Below are 14,302 nucleotides of genomic sequence, written 5' to 3'. Positions count from 1 at the left end.
TGTCATCTGTCATCTGTCATCTGTCATCTGTCATCTGTCATCTGTCATCTGTCATCTGTCATCTGTCATCTGTCATCTGTCATCTGTCATCTGTCACCTGCCATGTGTCATGTGTCATGTGTCATCTGTCATTTGTCATCTGTCATCTGTCATCTCTCGTCTGTCATCTGTCATCTGTCATCTGCCATGTGTCATGTGTCATCTGTCATCTGTCATCTGTCATCTGTCATCTGTCATCTGTCATCTGTCTTCTGTCACATGTCATCTATCATCTGTCATCTGTAATCTGCCATGTGTCATGTGTCATCTGTCATCTGTTATCTGACATCTGACATCTGCCATCTGTCAACTGTCATCCGTCATCTGTCATCTCTCATCTGCCATGTGTCATCTGTCATCTTTCATCTGTCATCTGTCATCTGTCATCTGTCATCTGTTATCTGTCATCTGTCATCTGTCATCTGTCATCTGTCATCTGTCATCTGTCTTCTGTCACATGTCATCTATCATCTGTCATCTGTCATCTGCCATGTGTCATGTGTCATCTGTCATCTGTTATCTGACATCTGTCATCTGCCATCTGTCAACTGTCATCCGTCATCTGTCATCTGTCATCTGCCATGTGTCATCTGTCATCTGTCATCTGTCATCTGTCATCTGTCATCTGTCATCTGTCATCTGTCATCTGTCATCTGTCATCTGTCATCTGTCATCTGTCATTTATCATCTGTCATCTGTCATCTCTCGTTTGTCATCTGTCATCTATCATCTGTCATCTGTCATCTGCCATGTGTCATGTGTCATCTGTCATCTGTCATCTGTCATCTGTCATCTGTTATCTGTCATCTGTCATCTGTCATCTGTCATCTGTCATCTGTCATCTGTCATCTGTCATCTGTCATCTATCATCTGTCATCTGTAATATGTCATCTGTCATCTGTCATCTGTCATCTGTCATCTGTCATCTGTCATCTGTCATCTGTCATCTGTCATCTCTCATCTGTCATCTGTCATCTGTCATCTGTCATCTGTCATCTGTCATCTGTCATCCGTCATCCGTCATCTGTCATCTGTCATCTGTCATCTGTCATCTGTCATCTGTCATCTGCCATGTGTCATCTGTCATCTGCCATGTCTCATCTGTAATCTTTCGTCTGTCATATGTCATCCTTCATCTGACATCTGTCATCTGTCATCTGTCATCTGCCATTTGTCATCTGTCATCTGTCATCCGTCATCTGTCATCTGTCATCTATCATCTGGCACCGGTCATCTGTCATTTGTCATCTGTCATCTGTCATCTGTCATCTGTCATCTGTCATCTGTCATCTGTCATCTGTCATCCGTCATCCGTCATCTGTCATCTGACATATGTCATCTGTCATATGTCATCTGTCATCTGTCATCTGTCATCTGTCATCTGTCATCTGTCATCTGTCATCTGTCATCTGTCATCTGTCATCTGTCAACTGCCATCTGCCATGTGTCATGTGTCATCTGTCATCTGTCATCTGTCATCTGTCATCTGTCATCTGTCATCTGTCATCTGTCATCTGTCATCTGTCATCTGTCATCTGTCATCTGTCATCTGTCATCTGTCATCTGTAATCTGTCATCTCTCATCTGTCATCTGTCATCTGTCATCTGTCATCTGTCATCTGTCAACTGCCATCTGCCATGTGTCATGTGTCATCTGTCATCTGTCATCTGTCATCTGTCATCTGTCATCTGTCATCTGTCATCTGTCATCTGTCATCTGTCATCTGTCATCTGTCATCTGTCAACTGTCATCTGTCATCTGTCATCTGTCATCTGTCATCTGTCATCTGTCATCTGTCATGTGTCATCTGTCATCTGTCATCTGTCATCTGTCATTTGTCATCTGTTATCTGTCATCTGTCATCTCTCGTCTGTCATCTGTCATCTATCATCTGTCATCTGTCATCTGCCATGTGTCATGTGTCATGTGTCATCTGTCATCTGTCATCTGTCATCTGTCATCTGTCATCTGTCATCTGTCATCTGTCATCTGTCATCTGTCATCTGTCATCTGTCATCTGTCATCTGTCATCTGTCACCTGCCATGTGTCATGTGTCATGTGTCATCTGTCATTTGTCATCTGTCATCTGTCATCTCTCATCTGTCATCTGTCATCTGTCATCTGCCATGTGTCATGTGTCATCTGTCATCTGTCATCTGTCATCTGTCATCTGTCATCTGTCATCTGTCTTCTGTCACATGTCATCTATCATCTGTCATCTGTAATCTGCCATGTGTCATGTGTCATCTGTCATCTGTTATCTGACATCTGACATCTGCCATCTGTCAACTGTCATCCGTCATCTGTCATCTCTCATCTGCCATGTGTCATCTGTCATCTTTCATCTGTCATCTGTCATCTGTCATCTGTCATCTGTCATCTGTCATCTGTCATCTGTCATCTGTCATCTGTCATCTGTCATCTGTCACCTGTCATCTGTCATATGTCATCTGTCATCTGTCATCTGTCATCTGTCATCTGTCATCTGTCATCTGTCATCTGTCATCTGTCATCTGTCATCTGTCATCTGTCATCTGTCATCTGTTATCTGTCATCTGTCATCTGTCATCTGTCATCTATCATCTGTCAGCTGTCATCTGCCATGTGTCATCTGTCATCTGTCATCTCTCATCTGTCATCTGTCATCTGTCATCTGTCATCTGTCATCTGTCATCTATCATCTGTCATCTGTCATCTGTCATCTGTCATCTCTCGTCTGTCATCTGTCATCTATCATCTGTCATCTGTCATCTGCCATGTGTCATGTGTCACGTGTCATGTGTCATGTGTCATCTGTCATGTGTCATGTGTCATGTGTCATGTGTCATCTGTCATCTGTCATCTGTCATCTGTCATCTGTCATCTGTCATCTGTCATCTGTCATCTGTCATCTGTCATCTATCATCTGCCATCTATCATCTGTCATCTGTCATCTGCCATGTGTCATCTGTTATCTGTCATCTGTCATCTGTCATCTGTCATCTGTCATCTGTCATCTGTCATCTGTTATCTGTCATCTGTCATCTGTCATCTGTCATCTGTCATCTGTCATCTGTCATCTGTCTTCTGTCACATGTCATCTATCATCTGTCATCTGTCATCTGCCATGTGTCATGTGTCATCTGTCATCTGTTATCTGACATCTGTCATCTGCCATCTGTCAACTGTCATCCGTCATCTGTCATCTGTCATCTGCCATGTGTCATCTGTCATCTGTCATCTGTCATCTGTCATCTGTCATCTGTCATCTGTCATCTGTCATCTGTCATCTGTCATCTGTCATCTGTCATCTGTCATCTGTCATTTATCATCTGTCATCTGTCATCTCTCGTTTGTCATCTGTCATCTATCATCTGTCATCTGTCATCTGCCATGTGTCATGTGTCATCTGTCATCTGTCATCTGTCATCTGTCATCTGTTATCTGTCATCTGTCATCTGTCATCTGTCATCTGTCATCTGTCATCTGTCATCTGTCATCTGTCATCTGTCATCTATCATCTGTCATCTGTAATATGTCATCTGTCATCTGTCATCTGTCATCTGTCATCTGTCATCTGTCATCTGTCATCTGTCATCTGTCATCTGTCATCTCTCATCTGTCATCTGTCATCTGTCATCTGTCATCTGTCATCTGTCATCTGTCATCTGTCATCTGTCATCTGTCATATGTCATCTATCATCTGTGAGCTGTCATCTGCCATGTGTCATCTGTCATCTATCACCTGTCATCTGTAATCTATCATCTGTCATCTGTCATCTGCCATGTGTCATGGGTCATCTGTCATCTGTTATTTGACATCTGTCATCTGCCATCTGTCAACTGTCATCCGTCATCTGTCATCTGTCATCTGCCATGTGTCATCTGTCATCTGTCATCTGTCATCTGTCATCTGTCATCTGTCATCTGTCATCTGTCATCTGTCATCTGTCATCTGTCATCTGTCATCTGTCATCTGTCATATGTCATCTGTCATCTGTCATCTGTCATCTGTCATCTGTCATCTGTCATCTGTCATCTGTCATCTGTCATCTGTCATCTGTCATCTGTCATCTGTCATCTGTCATCTGTCATCTGTCATCTGTCATCTGTCATCTGTCATCTGTCATCTATCATCTGTCAGCTGTCATCTGCCATGTGTCATCTGTCATCTGTCATCTGTCATCTGTCATCTGTCATCTGTCATCTGTCATCTGTCATCTGTCATCTGTCATCTGTCATCTGTCATCTGTCATCTGTCATCTGTCATCTGTCATCTGTCATCTGTCATCTGTCATCTGTCATCTGTCATCTGTCATCTGTCATCTGTCATCTGTCATCTATCATCTGTCAGCTGTCATCTGCCATGTGTCATCTGTCATCTGTCATCTGTCATCTGTCATCTGTCATCTGTCATCTGTCATCTGTCATCTGTCATCTGTCATCTGTCATCTGTCATCTGTCATCTATCATCTGTCATCTATCATCTGTCATCTGTCATCTCTCGTCTGTCATCTGTCATCTGTCATCTGTCATCTGCCATGTGTCATGTGTCATGTGTCACCTGTCATCTGTCATTTGTCATCTGTCATCTGTCATCTGCCATGTGTCATCTGTCATCTGCCATGTCTCATCTGTAATCTTTCATCTGTCATATGTCATCCTTCATCTGACATCTGTCATCTGTCATCTGTCATCTGCCATTTGTCATCTGTCATCTGTCATCCGTCATCTGTCATCTGTCATCTATCATCTGGCACCGGTCATCTGTCATTTGTCATCTGTCATCTGTCATCTGTCATCTGTCATCTGTCATCTGTCATCTGTCATCTGTCATCCGTCATCCGTCATCTGTCATCTGACATATGTCATCTGTCATATGTCATCTGTCATCTGTCATCTGTCATCTGTCATCTGTCATCTGTCATCTGTCATCTGTCATCTGTCATCTGTCATCTGTCAACTGCCATCTGCCATGTGTCATGTGTCATCTGTCATCTGTCATCTGTCATCTGTCATCTGTCATCTGTCATCTGTCATCTGTCATCTGTCATCTGTCATCTGTCATCTGTCATCTGTCATCTGTCATCTGTCATCTGTCATCTGTCATCTGTAATCTGTCATCTCTCATCTGTCATCTGTCATCTGTCATCTGTCATCTGTCATCTGTCAACTGCCATCTGCCATGTGTCATGTGTCATCTGTCATCTGTCATCTGTCATCTGTCATCTGTCATCTGTCATCTGTCATCTGTCATCTGTCATCTGTCATCTGTCATCTGTCATCTGTCAACTGTCATCTGTCATCTGTCATCTGTCATCTGTCATCTGTCATCTGTCATCTGTCATCTGTCATGTGTCATCTGTCATCTGTCATCTGTCATCTGTCATTTGTCATCTGTTATCTGTCATCTGTCATCTCTCGTCTGTCATCTGTCATCTATCATCTGTCATCTGTCATCTGCCATGTGTCATGTGTCATGTGTCATCTGTCATCTGTCATCTGTCATCTGTCATCTGTCATCTGTCATCTGTCATCTGTCATCTGTCATCTGTCATCTGTCATCTGTCATCTGTCATCTGTCACCTGCCATGTGTCATGTGTCATGTGTCATCTGTCATTTGTCATCTGTCATCTGTCATCTCTCGTCTGTCATCTGTCATCTGCCATGTGTCATGTGTCATCTGTCATCTGTCATCTGTCATCTGTCATCTGTCATCTGTCATCTGTCTTCTGTCACATGTCATCTATCATCTGTCATCTGTAATCTGCCATGTGTCATGTGTCATCTGTCATCTGTTATCTGACATCTGACATCTGCCATCTGTCAACTGTCATCCGTCATCTGTCATCTCTCATCTGCCATGTGTCATCTGTCATCTTTCATCTGTCATCTGTCATCTGTCATCTGTCATCTGTCATCTGTCATCTGTCATCTGTCATCTGTCATCTGTCATCTGTCACCTGTCATCTGTCATATGTCATCTGTCATCTGTCATCTGTCATCTGTCATCTGTCATCTGTCATCTGTCATCTGTCATCTGTCATCTGTCATCTGTCATCTGTCATCTGTCATCTGTCATCTGTTATCTGTCATCTGTCATCTGTCATCTGTCATCTATCATCTGTCAGCTGTCATCTGCCATGTGTCATCTGTCATCTGTCATCTCTCATCTGTCATCTGTCATCTGTCATCTGTCATCTGTCATCTGTCATCTATCATCTGTCATCTGTCATCTGTCATCTGTCATCTCTCGTCTGTCATCTGTCATCTATCATCTGTCATCTGTCATCTGCCATGTGTCATGTGTCACGTGTCATGTGTCATGTGTCATCTGTCATGTGTCATGTGTCATGTGTCATGTGTCATCTGTCATCTGTCATCTGTCATCTGTCATCTGTCATCTGTCATCTGTCATCTGTCATCTGTCATCTGTCATCTATCATCTGCCATCTATCATCTGTCATCTGTCATCTGCCATGTGTCATCTGTTATCTGTCATCTGTCATCTGTCATCTGTCATCTGTCATCTGTCATCTGTCATCTGTTATCTGTCATCTGTCATCTGTCATCTGTCATCTGTCATCTGTCATCTGTCATCTGTCTTCTGTCACATGTCATCTATCATCTGTCATCTGTCATCTGCCATGTGTCATGTGTCATCTGTCATCTGTTATCTGACATCTGTCATCTGCCATCTGTCAACTGTCATCCGTCATCTGTCATCTGTCATCTGCCATGTGTCATCTGTCATCTGTCATCTGTCATCTGTCATCTGTCATCTGTCATCTGTCATCTGTCATCTGTCATCTGTCATCTGTCATCTGTCATCTGTCATTTATCATCTGTCATCTGTCATCTCTCGTTTGTCATCTGTCATCTATCATCTGTCATCTGTCATCTGCCATGTGTCATGTGTCATCTGTCATCTGTCATCTGTCATCTGTCATCTGTTATCTGTCATCTGTCATCTGTCATCTGTCATCTGTCATCTGTCATCTGTCATCTGTCATCTGTCATCTGTCATCTATCATCTGTCATCTGTAATATGTCATCTGTCATCTGTCATCTGTCATCTGTCATCTGTCATCTGTCATCTGTCATCTGTCATCTGTCATCTCTCATCTGTCATCTGTCATCTGTCATCTGTCATCTGTCATCTGTCATCTGTCATCTGTCATCTGTCATCTGTCATATGTCATCTATCATCTGTGAGCTGTCATCTGCCATGTGTCATCTGTCATCTATCACCTGTCATCTGTAATCTATCATCTGTCATCTGTCATCTGCCATGTGTCATGGGTCATCTGTCATCTGTTATTTGACATCTGTCATCTGCCATCTGTCAACTGTCATCCGTCATCTGTCATCTGTCATCTGCCATGTGTCATCTGTCATCTGTCATCTGTCATCTGTCATCTGTCATCTGTCATCTGTCATCTGTCATCTGTCATCTGTCATCTGTCATCTGTCATCTGTCATCTGTCAACTGCCATCTGCCATGTGTCATGTGTCATCTGTCATCTGTCATCTGTCATCTGTCATCTGTCATCTGTCATCTGTCATCTGTCATCTGTCATCTGTCATCTGTCATCTGTCATCTGTCATCTGTCATCTGTCATCTGTCATCTGTAATCTGTCATCTCTCATCTGTCATCTGTCATCTGTCATCTGTCATCTGTCATCTGTCAACTGCCATCTGCCATGTGTCATGTGTCATCTGTCATCTGTCATCTGTCATCTGTCATCTGTCATCTGTCATCTGTCATCTGTCATCTGTCATCTGTCATCTGTCATCTGTCATCTGTCAACTGTCATCTGTCATCTGTCATCTGTCATCTGTCATCTGTCATCTGTCATCTGTCATCTGTCATGTGTCATCTGTCATCTGTCATCTGTCATCTGTCATTTGTCATCTGTTATCTGTCATCTGTCATCTCTCGTCTGTCATCTGTCATCTATCATCTGTCATCTGTCATCTGCCATGTGTCATGTGTCATGTGTCATCTGTCATCTGTCATCTGTCATCTGTCATCTGTCATCTGTCATCTGTCATCTGTCATCTGTCATCTGTCATCTGTCATCTGTCATCTGTCATCTGTCACCTGCCATGTGTCATGTGTCATGTGTCATCTGTCATTTGTCATCTGTCATCTGTCATCTCTCGTCTGTCATCTGTCATCTGCCATGTGTCATGTGTCATCTGTCATCTGTCATCTGTCATCTGTCATCTGTCATCTGTCATCTGTCTTCTGTCACATGTCATCTATCATCTGTCATCTGTAATCTGCCATGTGTCATGTGTCATCTGTCATCTGTTATCTGACATCTGACATCTGCCATCTGTCAACTGTCATCCGTCATCTGTCATCTCTCATCTGCCATGTGTCATCTGTCATCTTTCATCTGTCATCTGTCATCTGTCATCTGTCATCTGTCATCTGTCATCTGTCATCTGTCATCTGTCATCTGTCATCTGTCACCTGTCATCTGTCATATGTCATCTGTCATCTGTCATCTGTCATCTGTCATCTGTCATCTGTCATCTGTCATCTGTCATCTGTCATCTGTCATCTGTCATCTGTCATCTGTCATCTGTCATCTGTTATCTGTCATCTGTCATCTGTCATCTGTCATCTATCATCTGTCAGCTGTCATCTGCCATGTGTCATCTGTCATCTGTCATCTCTCATCTGTCATCTGTCATCTGTCATCTGTCATCTGTCATCTGTCATCTATCATCTGTCATCTGTCATCTGTCATCTGTCATCTCTCGTCTGTCATCTGTCATCTATCATCTGTCATCTGTCATCTGCCATGTGTCATGTGTCACGTGTCATGTGTCATGTGTCATCTGTCATGTGTCATGTGTCATGTGTCATGTGTCATCTGTCATCTGTCATCTGTCATCTGTCATCTGTCATCTGTCATCTGTCATCTGTCATCTGTCATCTGTCATCTATCATCTGCCATCTATCATCTGTCATCTGTCATCTGCCATGTGTCATCTGTTATCTGTCATCTGTCATCTGTCATCTGTCATCTGTCATCTGTCATCTGTCATCTGTTATCTGTCATCTGTCATCTGTCATCTGTCATCTGTCATCTGTCATCTGTCATCTGTCTTCTGTCACATGTCATCTATCATCTGTCATCTGTCATCTGCCATGTGTCATGTGTCATCTGTCATCTGTTATCTGACATCTGTCATCTGCCATCTGTCAACTGTCATCCGTCATCTGTCATCTGTCATCTGCCATGTGTCATCTGTCATCTGTCATCTGTCATCTGTCATCTGTCATCTGTCATCTGTCATCTGTCATCTGTCATCTGTCATCTGTCATCTGTCATCTGTCATTTATCATCTGTCATCTGTCATCTCTCGTTTGTCATCTGTCATCTATCATCTGTCATCTGTCATCTGCCATGTGTCATGTGTCATCTGTCATCTGTCATCTGTCATCTGTCATCTGTTATCTGTCATCTGTCATCTGTCATCTGTCATCTGTCATCTGTCATCTGTCATCTGTCATCTGTCATCTGTCATCTATCATCTGTCATCTGTAATATGTCATCTGTCATCTGTCATCTGTCATCTGTCATCTGTCATCTGTCATCTGTCATCTGTCATCTGTCATCTCTCATCTGTCATCTGTCATCTGTCATCTGTCATCTGTCATCTGTCATCTGTCATCTGTCATCTGTCATCTGTCATATGTCATCTATCATCTGTGAGCTGTCATCTGCCATGTGTCATCTGTCATCTATCACCTGTCATCTGTAATCTATCATCTGTCATCTGTCATCTGCCATGTGTCATGGGTCATCTGTCATCTGTTATTTGACATCTGTCATCTGCCATCTGTCAACTGTCATCCGTCATCTGTCATCTGTCATCTGCCATGTGTCATCTGTCATCTGTCATCTGTCATCTGTCATCTGTCATCTGTCATCTGTCATCTGTCATCTGTCATCTGTCATCTGTCATCTGTCATCTGTCATCTGTCATATGTCATCTGTCATCTGTCATCTGTCATCTGTCATCTGTCATCTGTCATCTGTCATCTGTCATCTGTCATCTGTCATCTGTCATCTGTCATCTGTCATCTGTCATCTGTCATCTGTCATCTGTCATCTGTCATCTGTCATCTGTCATCTGTCATCTATCATCTGTCAGCTGTCATCTGCCATGTGTCATCTGTCATCTGTCATCTGTCATCTGTCATCTGTCATCTGTCATCTGTCATCTGTCATCTATCATCTGTCATCTGTCATCTCTCGTCTGTCATCTGTCATCTGTCATCTGTCATCTGCCATGTGTCATGTGTCATGTGTCACCTGTCATCTGTCATTTGTCATCTGTCATCTGTCATCTGTCATCTGTCATCTGTCACCTGCCATGTGTCATGTGTCATCTGTCATTTGTCATCTGTCATCTGTCATCTCTCGTCTGTCATCTGTCATCTGTCATATGTCATCTGTCATCTGTCATCTGTCATCTGTCATCTGTCATCTGTCATCTGTCATCTGTCATCTGTCATCTGTCATCTGTCTTCTGTCACATGTCATCTATCATCTGTCATCTGTCATCTGTCATCTGTCATCTGTCATCTGTCATCTGTCATTTGTCATCTGTCATCTGTCATCTGTCATCTGTCATCTGTCATCTGTCAACTGCCATCTGTCATCTGTCATCTGTCATCTGTCATCTGTCAACTGCCATCTGTCATCTGTCATCTGTCATCTGTCATCTGTCACCTGTCATCTGTCATCTGTCATTTGTCATCTGTCATCTGTCATCTGTCACTCGTCATCTGTCATCTGTCATCCGTCATCTGTCATCTGTCATCTATCATCTGTCATCTGTCATCTGCCATGTGTCATCTGTCATCTGTCATCTGTCATCTGTCATCTGTCATCTGTCATCTGTCATCTGTCATCTGTCATCTGTCATGTGTCATCTGTCATCTGTCATCTGCCATCTGTCATTTGTCATCTGTTATCTGTCATCTGTCATCTCTCGTCTGTCATTTGTCATCTGTCATCTGTCATCTGTCATCTGTCATCTATCATCTGTCAGCTGTCATCTGCCATGTGTCATCTGTCATCTGTCATCTGTCATCTGTCATCTGTCATCTGTCATCTGTCATCTGTCATCTGTCATCTGTCATCTGTCATCTGTCATCTGTCATCTGTCATCTGTCATCTATCATCTGTCATCTGTCATCTGTCATCTGTCATCTCTCGTCTGTCATCTGTCATCTGTCATCTGTCATCTGCCATGTGTCATGTGTCATGTGTCACCTGTCATCTGTCATTTGTCATCTGTCATCTGTCATCTGTCATCTGTCATCTGTCACCTGCCATGTGTCATGTGTCATGTGTCATCTGTCATTTGTCATCTGTCATCTGTCATCTCTCGTCTGTCATCTGTCATCTGTCATATGTCATCTGTCATCTGTCATCTGTCATCTGTCATCTGTCATCTGTCATCTGTCATCTGTCATCTGTCATCTGTCATCTGTCTTCTGTCACATGTCATCTCTCATCTGTCATCTGTCATCTGTCATCTGTCATCTGTCATCTGTCATCTGTCATCTGTCATCTGTCATCTGTCATCTGTCATCTGTCATCTGTCATCTGTCATCTGTCATCTGTCATCTGTCATGTGTCATCTGTCATCTGTCATCTGTCATCTGTCATTTGTCATCTGTTATCTGTCATCTGTCATCTCTCGTCTGTCATCTGTCATCTATCATCTGTCATCTGTCATCTGCCATGTGTCATGTGTCATGTGTCATCTGTCATCTGTCATCTGTCATCTGTCATCTGTCATCTGTCATCTGTCATCTGTCATCTGTCACCTGCCATGTGTCATGTGTCATGTGTCATCTGTCATTTGTCATCTGTCATCTCTCGTCTGTCATCTGTCATCTGTCATCTGTCATCTGCCATGTGTCATGTGTCATCTGTCATCTGTCATCTGTCATCTGTCATCTGTCATCTGTCATCTGTCTTCTGTCACATGTCATCTATCATCTGTCATCTGTCATCTGCCATGTGTCATCTGTCATCTGTTATCTGACATCTGTCATCTGCCATCTGTCAACTGTCATCCGTCATCTGTCATCTGTCATCTGCCATGTGTCATCTGTCATCTGTCATCTGTCATCTGTCATCTGTCATCTGTCATCTGTCATCTGTCATCGGTCATCTGTCATCTGTCATATGTCATCTGTCATCTGTCATCTTTCATCTGTCATCTGTCATCTGTCATCTGTCATCTGTCATCTGTCATCTGTCATCTGTCATCTGTCATCTGTCATCTGTCATCTGTCATCTGTCATCTGTCATCTATCATCTGTCAGCTGTCATCTGCCATGTGTCATCTGTCATCTGTCATCTGTCATCTGTCATCTGTCATCTGTCATCTGTCATCTGTCATCTATCATCTGTCATCTGTCATCTGTCATCTGTCATCTGTCATCTGTCATCTCTCGTCTGTCATCTGTCATCTATCATCTGTCATCTGTCATCTGCCATGTGTCATGTGTCATGTGTCATCTGTCATGTGTCATGTGTCATGTGTCATCTGTCATCTGTCATCTGTCATCTGTCATCTGTCATCTGTCATCTGTCATCTGTCATCTGTCATCTGTCATCTGTCATCTGTCATCTGTCATCTGTCATCTGTCATCTATCATCTGTCATCTATCATCTGTCATCTGTCATCTGCCATGTGTCATCTGTTATCTGTCATCTGTCATCTGTCATCTGTCATCTGTCATCTGTCATCTGTCATCTGTCATCTGTCATCTGTCATCTGTCATCTGTCATCTGTCATCTGTCATCTGTCATCTGTCTTCTGTCACATGTCATCTATCATTTGTCATCTGTCATCTGCCATGTGTCATGTGTCATCTGTCATCTGTTATCTGACATCTGTCATCTGCCATCTGTCAACTGTCATCCGTCATCTGTCATCTGTCATCTGTCATTTATCATCTGTCATCTGTCATCTCTCGTTTGTCATCTGTCATCTATCATCTGTCATCTGTCATCTGCCATGTGTCATGTGTCATCTGTCATCTGTCATCTGTCATCTGTCATCTTTCATCTGTCATCTGTCATCTGTCAACTGCCATCTGCCATGTGTCATGTGTCATCTCTCATCTCTCATCTGTCATCTGTCATCTGTCATCTGTCATCTATCATCTGTCATCTGTCATCTGTCATCTGTCATCTGTCATCTGTCATCTGTCATCTGTCATCTGTCATCTGTCATCTGTCATCTGTCATGTGTCATCTGTCATCTGTCATTTGTCATCTGTTATCTGTCATCTGTCATCTCTCGTCTGTCATCTGCCATCTATCATCTGTCATCTGTCATCTGCCATGTGTCATGTGTCATCTGTCATCTGTCATCTGTCATCTGTCATCTGTCATCTGTCATCTGTCATCTGTCATCTGTCATCTGTCACCTGCCATGTGTCATCTGTCATTTGTCATCTGTCATCTGTCATCTCTCGTCTGTCATCTGTCATCTGTCATCTGCCATGTGTCATCTGTCATCTGTCATCTGTCATCTGTCATCTGTCATCTGTCATCTGTCTTCTGTCACATGTCATCTATCATCTGTCATCTGTCATCTGCCATGTGTCATCTGTCATCTGTTATCTGACATCTGTCATCTGCCATCTGTCAACTGTCATCCGTCATCTGTCATCTGTCATCTGCCATGTGTCATCTGTCATCTGTCATCTGTCATCTGTCATCTGTCATCTGTCATCTGTCATCTGTCATCTGTCATCTGTCATCTGTCATCTGTCATATGTCATCTGTCATCTGTCATCTGTCATCTGTCATCTGTCATCTGTCATCTGTCATCTGTCATCTGTCATATGTCATCTGTCATCTGTCATCTGTCATCTGTCATCTGTCATCTGTCAACTGTCATCTGTCATCTGTCATCTGTCATCTGTCATCTGTCATCTGTCATCTGTCATCTGTCATCTATCATCTGTCAGCTGTCTTCTGCCATGTGTCATCTGTCATCTGTCATCTGTCATCTGTCATCTGTCATCTGTCATCTGTCATCTATCATCTGTCATCTGTCATCTGTCATCTGTCATCTGTCATCTCTCGTCTGTCATCTGTCATCTATCATCTGTCATCTGTCATCTGCCATGTGTCATGTGTCATGTGTCATCTGTCATGTGTCATGTGTCATCTGTCATCTGTCATCTGTCATCTGTCATCTTTCATCTTTCATCTGTCATCT

This window comes from Condylostylus longicornis, unplaced genomic scaffold (genome assembly GCF_029603195.1).
Source record: "Condylostylus longicornis isolate FDR11 unplaced genomic scaffold, ASM2960319v2 ptg000073l, whole genome shotgun sequence".
Lineage (NCBI taxonomy): Eukaryota > Metazoa > Arthropoda > Insecta > Diptera > Dolichopodidae > Condylostylus > Condylostylus longicornis.
The sequence above is the reverse complement of the archived record's forward strand: the minus strand, read 5'-3'. Positions refer to the sequence as shown.